The following is a 5,983-nucleotide window of genomic DNA, read 5'->3' on the forward strand; positions in this document are numbered from 1 at the left end:
CAATCAGTTATGGCGAATAGCGAAGGTAATACCAACTGACGAACTGTGGAGTGGGATCAGCATTCCGTTTTGCCCATATGCCGAAGGTTTTGCCGGAATGCCTCTCACTGGCGCCACCTATGTGCTGATCGGACGAATGGCTTTTGCTGATTGGCCATCGAACAACGCAAAAAGGTGTACTACAACTAGATCACTACACTAGAGCGGACACCGGGGCCGTGTGCCGGCTGACCGGCGCCGCTCTCAGTGCCGGCTGGTGCAGCACACACGGCAGCAGTCAGCTGGCGGCCCCGGCCGACTGGCTCGGCCTCTCTGCAGTCAGCTCATCACTGCACGGTCGGTAGTGCAGCGCATCAATACTACCACTTCAACACTCTGACCCAACGGCCTTCCTGGCTCTTCAGCTGACGGTACAGCTCCTCTGTGGACAGAGCAGAGACACGTCTGAGGTGGACACGTGACACACAGACAGACACACAGACAGCGGTACAGCCATGTCCACACACCGCCGGACAGTGACGTCACACACACAGGACAGACGGCTGACGTGACGTCACCGTCGGCCGTGGTGGCCGTGACGCGTCACGTCACCGTCCGTGACGTGGCCTGCGGCGGTGGTCGAGTGTGTGTGTTTGAGAGGCCGGTGGCGCCGTGCAGCGTCTGTTGTGAGGGACTGACTGGTCAGAGGCGCGGCGCGCGGCGCCCTCTCACCTACCGGGGACACGGAGATTGATGGTACGGGGCTGGCCATCACTATCCCGGCCCAGGTCCGCCTCCTTCAGGGCGGTCAGCACGGCCCGGCCGGTCTCTGCCGTGCAGTGAAGGTACAGAACACCCAGCTGCCGACACGACTTCACCAGTCTGTAACAGAGCAGAGCAGCAGAGCCGTCACACACAAACACAGCGGCACCAGCCGGCCGGACGTACGAGTCAGTGTTAGTGTGTCAGTATTTCAGTGTCGGTGTGTTGGTGTCAGTGACAATGCGTTAGTGTCAGTGTGTCAGTGTCAGTGTGTCAGTGTCAGTGTGTCAGTGTCAGTGTGTCAGTGTCAGTGTGTCAGTGTCAGTGTGTCAGTGTCAGTGTGTCAGTGTCAGTGTGTCAGTGTTAGTGTGTCAGTGTCAGTGTGTCAGTTTCAGTGTGTCAGTGTCAGTGTGTCAGTGTCAGTGTGTTAGTGTCAGTGTGTCAATGTCAGTGTGTTAGTGTCAGTGTCAGTATGTCAGTGTGTCAGTGTCAGTGTGTCAGTGTCAGTGTGTCAGTGTCAGTGTGTCAGTGTCAGTGTGTCAGTGTCGGTGTGTCAGTGTCTGACAGGACAGCCCTCGCCAGTGTCTGCTGACTGACCTGGTGACCGCTGCTGCTGTGAAGGCCGTCTCTGCCGGCCGCTGGAGGTCCCCCAGTGTAAGGTACCACAGCCCGGGGCAGCCGCTGAGACTGTCCAGCACGGCGTCAGGGACGCCGCCGGACAGGGTGAGACTGAGCAGCCCACGGCACCTGGTGAGGGGCTCCAGGCTCACGGTGTCAGGGATGCCACCGGACAGGGTGAGATGCTCCAGCCAACGGCACCTGGTGAGGGGCTCCAGGCTGCCGGTCGTGAGATCAGGACAGTCTGAAAAACACACAGACACACATACAGACAGGATCAGTCGGCAGAAATATATGTAAATATACGGAAAAAACGAATCAGCTATGAATTCGCATGGTTTTATGGACACAGACGATGATATAACAATGGTAATATATGATATGCAATCAGTTCAACCAATGCATTGAGCTGCATTGAACATTGCATTACAATCATTATGTGTACGTTCAACTAAGTCTAAACGAATATGTCACCGATTCCCTTCCCTCACTGATTCACACCATGTTGGAGCTCAATTAGCTTCATTATTTCACAAATCACATTGGCTATGCATCCAGAGGCGGATCCAGCTCAGAGTTTTTTGGGGGGGGGGGGGGGCAAACCATAACAATTTATCGATTCTTTCCATGCATCGTCCTTAGGCGTAATGTTAAAAGTATGCCGTTGGGGGGGGGGGGGGCAAATGCCCATTTTGCCCCCCCCCCCTGGATCCGCCACTGTATGCATCACACCTGTCTCCATTAGGTGCGACACCGGCACACCGTTACTCGATGTCCGCCATTCGCTGATCTCGTATATCAGCGGCCTGTCCGTGCTGCCGCTGCTCACCGTATATCTCCAGTCGGTTGACCGTCCGTCCCAGTTCAGCCAGGTGACTGATGGTGTCGGCAGTCACCCCCTGGAGCGACACTGACAGACGACCCAACGGGTCCCGTCCCGGCCACCTCGGCTCCGTCACCTCCGGCCCTGTCGGACAGAGCTGTGTCAGCTGACTGCAGTCGGACAGAGCTGCCGCCAGCTCCCCGGTGCACCACTGACACCAGAGTGTCAGACACTGACACAGCCAGCACTGACACAGCCGAGCGGCCGCACAGCAATTGTTAGCAGCAGCAGTCATATGTAGAATGTGAATATGAACATAATAAATATATGCGATAAGTATAGCGTAATACAGTAGTCTATGCAACTACTTATACTACTCTCATTGGTTTGCACTATGTCTGTATAATCATCCCTCATTGTAAATACTTGCACACTTATTGAAACAATGCCTGCATTCCCGTGCTGGCCGCCTTCGATCGTGGCGCCACCTATACTCTGTATAACCGTGTATAACACGACTGACAGGCCGCCAGGGCCGCGGCCAGTCAGTCCCGTCAGTCTGCTCAGACTCGTCAGTCGTCGTCAGCGAGATATCTATGTAGTCAGTTAGTGTCAGTTGTCGATCAGGCGTGCGTTCGACATCCGGAAAATGAGGGATAATTATCCGGGATCACCGGTAATAATTTGGCATTGCAAGGACTATTGATGCAATAAGTCATATTTTTATATTGCTTTTGCTTCAGTCATGGCTCTTTTACTCATTGGCATGTCCGTTGTGCACGGTGTCAGCCTAAAACACCGAATGATCCCGTTGATCTCGGAAAATTATCCCTGATTTTCCGGATGCCGAATTCGCACTAATACTCAATACGTTTGTTCGGAAATTTGCTGCTTGTGACAATGCAACTATCGCTAGTACCTCAACTTTTAAATCACCCCGTGACGTTACACTAACCCGCGCCGTGCTGGGGGGGGCGTTTTTACGCCCCCCCCCTCAGGTTTTTCGCGAATATCTCAAAAACGGCGGCGCGCAGCGCCGCCGTTTTTGGTACACGTGTTCCTACATCATTTCCGCACATGTTGTGAAAATTTCAGACCTAGGCCGTTCAAGGTCAGGTCACCAGGTCACGTCAAGTGACCTTACCTCAGAAAAAGTTCAAAGGCTCGCTATAGCTACACCGACTGAACGATCACTTTGAAACTTTCAGCGATTGATATGAGTAACAGTATGTATAAAATGTATATCTCGGATTTTTGATATCTGTGACCTAAGGTCAGGTCAATTTTGCGACCTCTCCATTATAAGTCAATGGGAGAAAATTGAAATGCGCCTCTTTTGGACGAATATCGTTCAAAACGCTCTCAAACATCGGTTCATAGGTAAACATGACACACTGAATAGGAAAAATGCACCAGTGACCCCTCTGTGTGCCCCTGAGGTCATCTCAGGTCATGATTGGTCGCCAGCAGTTTTTTGGCTATAACTTTTGATAGAGACGTGCTAGAGCGGTGAAAACACGTCAGATGTGTTCAGCTCGACGATACGGATCGACTGATATGCAACATGACCCTTTTCGGTCAGGTCATGACCTTGACCTGAGGTCAAATTTTCAAAATGACCTTTCAAGGTCAACGAATAGTTCATTCGACGCGTCTCGACGAGAGGAACACGATGCTGGCAAAAGTAATGTCATGGCGCTTATGAGTCAAAAGTTATTGACGAAAAAACGTTTTTCGTAAAAACGGCTATTTTTGGAGTTTTTGCCCTCTGGAGGCTAAACCGTTGACCTGAGGTCAAATCTGAGAACATTACTCAGAAAGGTCTGTAAAAGGGCTATCGAATGCGCTTTTCCGCGGCGCTGTAGCTCTATCGGTTCCCGAGATAGCCGTTGGCAGTTTCCAAAATGTTGAAATAGTCAACATTTTACCTTTGGTGACCTCTGGTGACCTGACCTTTGACCTGACCCAAAAAATGACCGAAGTGTTTTCGTCCTTATTTTTGACGCTCTTTCGATTGCCGCTTACCGCGTGTCGCTACGTGGCCCAGGAGCCGAGTTAGACGGGGGGGCGTGAAAACGCCCCCCCCCAGCACTCGGCGGAAAGTTCAGGCCACCAGCACGGCGCGGGCTAATATTCCACACATATGCCACAAGCATGAACACTATCGAAGGGCGTGCATTGAACCCCTTCCCCCTCTCACCACAATACGAGACGAGTAATATACACGATTAACGATGAAACTTGCTAGTTGAGGCTGATTGGTTCGTCCATTTGCCGTCTCCCCTGTTCATTTGCATATACCAGCATTACATGTGTGATCTGCGGTATCTCACCTCTGACATTGAGACACCAGAGGCCCTCCGGCAGCTGCCCCCTCAGTAGCGGGAGGTCGGCGGCGGTGACTGATAGATCCTGCAGCCCACGGCACCTGGTGAGGGGCTCCAGGCTGCCGGCCGTGTGATCAGTACAATCTGGAAAACACACAGACACACATACAGACAGGATCAGTTAGCTGTAATACATGTCGATATATGACAAAACGAAAAAAAACACCTAATAATTCACATGGTTTTATGGACACAGTAGACAATGGTAAAACAGTGCTATTATATGATACATGCAATGTTAAAACCCGCGCCCCGTAGGGGGGGGCCGAAACGGCCCCCCCCTGTCCTTTTCGGTCGATATCTCCTAATCGGCTAGAGATATCGCCACCAAACTTTCAGCACCCCTCCGGGCATCAATTTTACACATTGTGACCAAGAATTTTTCCAGAGGCTATGATAGGTTGGCCACAAATGACGTCAGAATGACGTCATGTTCTGTCATTTTCGACCGAAAAGAGACCTTCGCGAGAAGACCCGTCAGGCCTACAGCTTTGACGATATAGAAAAATGATCAGGACATAAAAGGTGTAGAATTGACAGGGCTAAAAAACTGCTATCTCGGATTTTTGAATTTTTTGAGTTTTGACCCCCAAAAATCAAAAAAACTTTTTTTTTTGATATATTAGCCGAAAAATTCAAAAAGTTTTTTGAGTTTCGAAAAAACCAGAATATATGTGATAGTACCTCCCGTCTTCTATCTACATACCAAATTTCAGATCGATACCTCGATTTTTGGCCAAGTTATAGCGAAAAAACTGTTCAAAAATGATGACGTCAAATTTTCAAACTCAATTTTGGGCAATAGGGTTGGGACCTATCTGCATGCTCTGTATGTTTTGGTAAAATAAAAAAGCTCAGAATTTTTAATGATTTAATTTAAAATCACTTTGTTAAAAAAATGCCTAGTTAGTTCAGAAATTAATAATTTGTGGCTGAAAACAACTTGCTTCTGATTGGTCGGGCTAATCATGACGTCACATGTAGGTATATAACTGTCTGTATATTTGGCGCAGTTGAGACATACATTTTCTATGTATTTTCCTATGGTAAATCGGAGTGATTGGTCGTTTTTTTCAGTGTCTCTTTATTTTGCGCTGGTATTGCGTGGCTAAGAAGTTTTTATCAAGAATGGCATATACTAAAATGTTCCTTTAATAATGGAGCTTCAATATCTGTGAGTTTTATTGGCAAGCGAAAACTGATTTCGCTGTTATTTTATCTGGAAATTACTCATTTTTTTAGGTCAATATTCAAAATATTTTACGAGAACAAGTTGGCACTTTTCTTGATTTTTGCACTCAAATCGCGTGCGATTCAACTGTATTGGAACTTGCAAAGAAGCTTGGTGATTAATTAACTGAGTTGTTATGGCACTGTTTGCAAAGCATAGATAATGAAACTCTGCCAAAGACTT

At 49.0% G+C, this 5,983-nt stretch overlaps 1 long non-coding RNA gene across 1 annotated transcript; it reads right to left on the bottom strand.

Annotated features, from left to right (window-relative positions):
- Positions 1-217: 217 nt before the first annotated feature.
- LOC122387041 lies at positions 218-1,516 on the bottom strand. Its single transcript, XR_006257487.1, has 3 exons — positions 1,339-1,516; positions 716-861; positions 218-421 (listed from the first exon to the last, which is right to left on the bottom strand). It is a non-coding gene; the product is annotated as an uncharacterized LOC122387041 (long non-coding RNA).
- Between the last annotated feature and the right edge of the window lie 4,467 nt (positions 1,517-5,983).

Source organism: Amphibalanus amphitrite, unplaced genomic scaffold (assembly GCF_019059575.1).
Source record: "Amphibalanus amphitrite isolate SeventyFive unplaced genomic scaffold, NRLGWU_Aamphi_draft 000271F_arrow, whole genome shotgun sequence".
Lineage (NCBI taxonomy): Eukaryota > Metazoa > Arthropoda > Thecostraca > Balanomorpha > Balanidae > Amphibalanus > Amphibalanus amphitrite.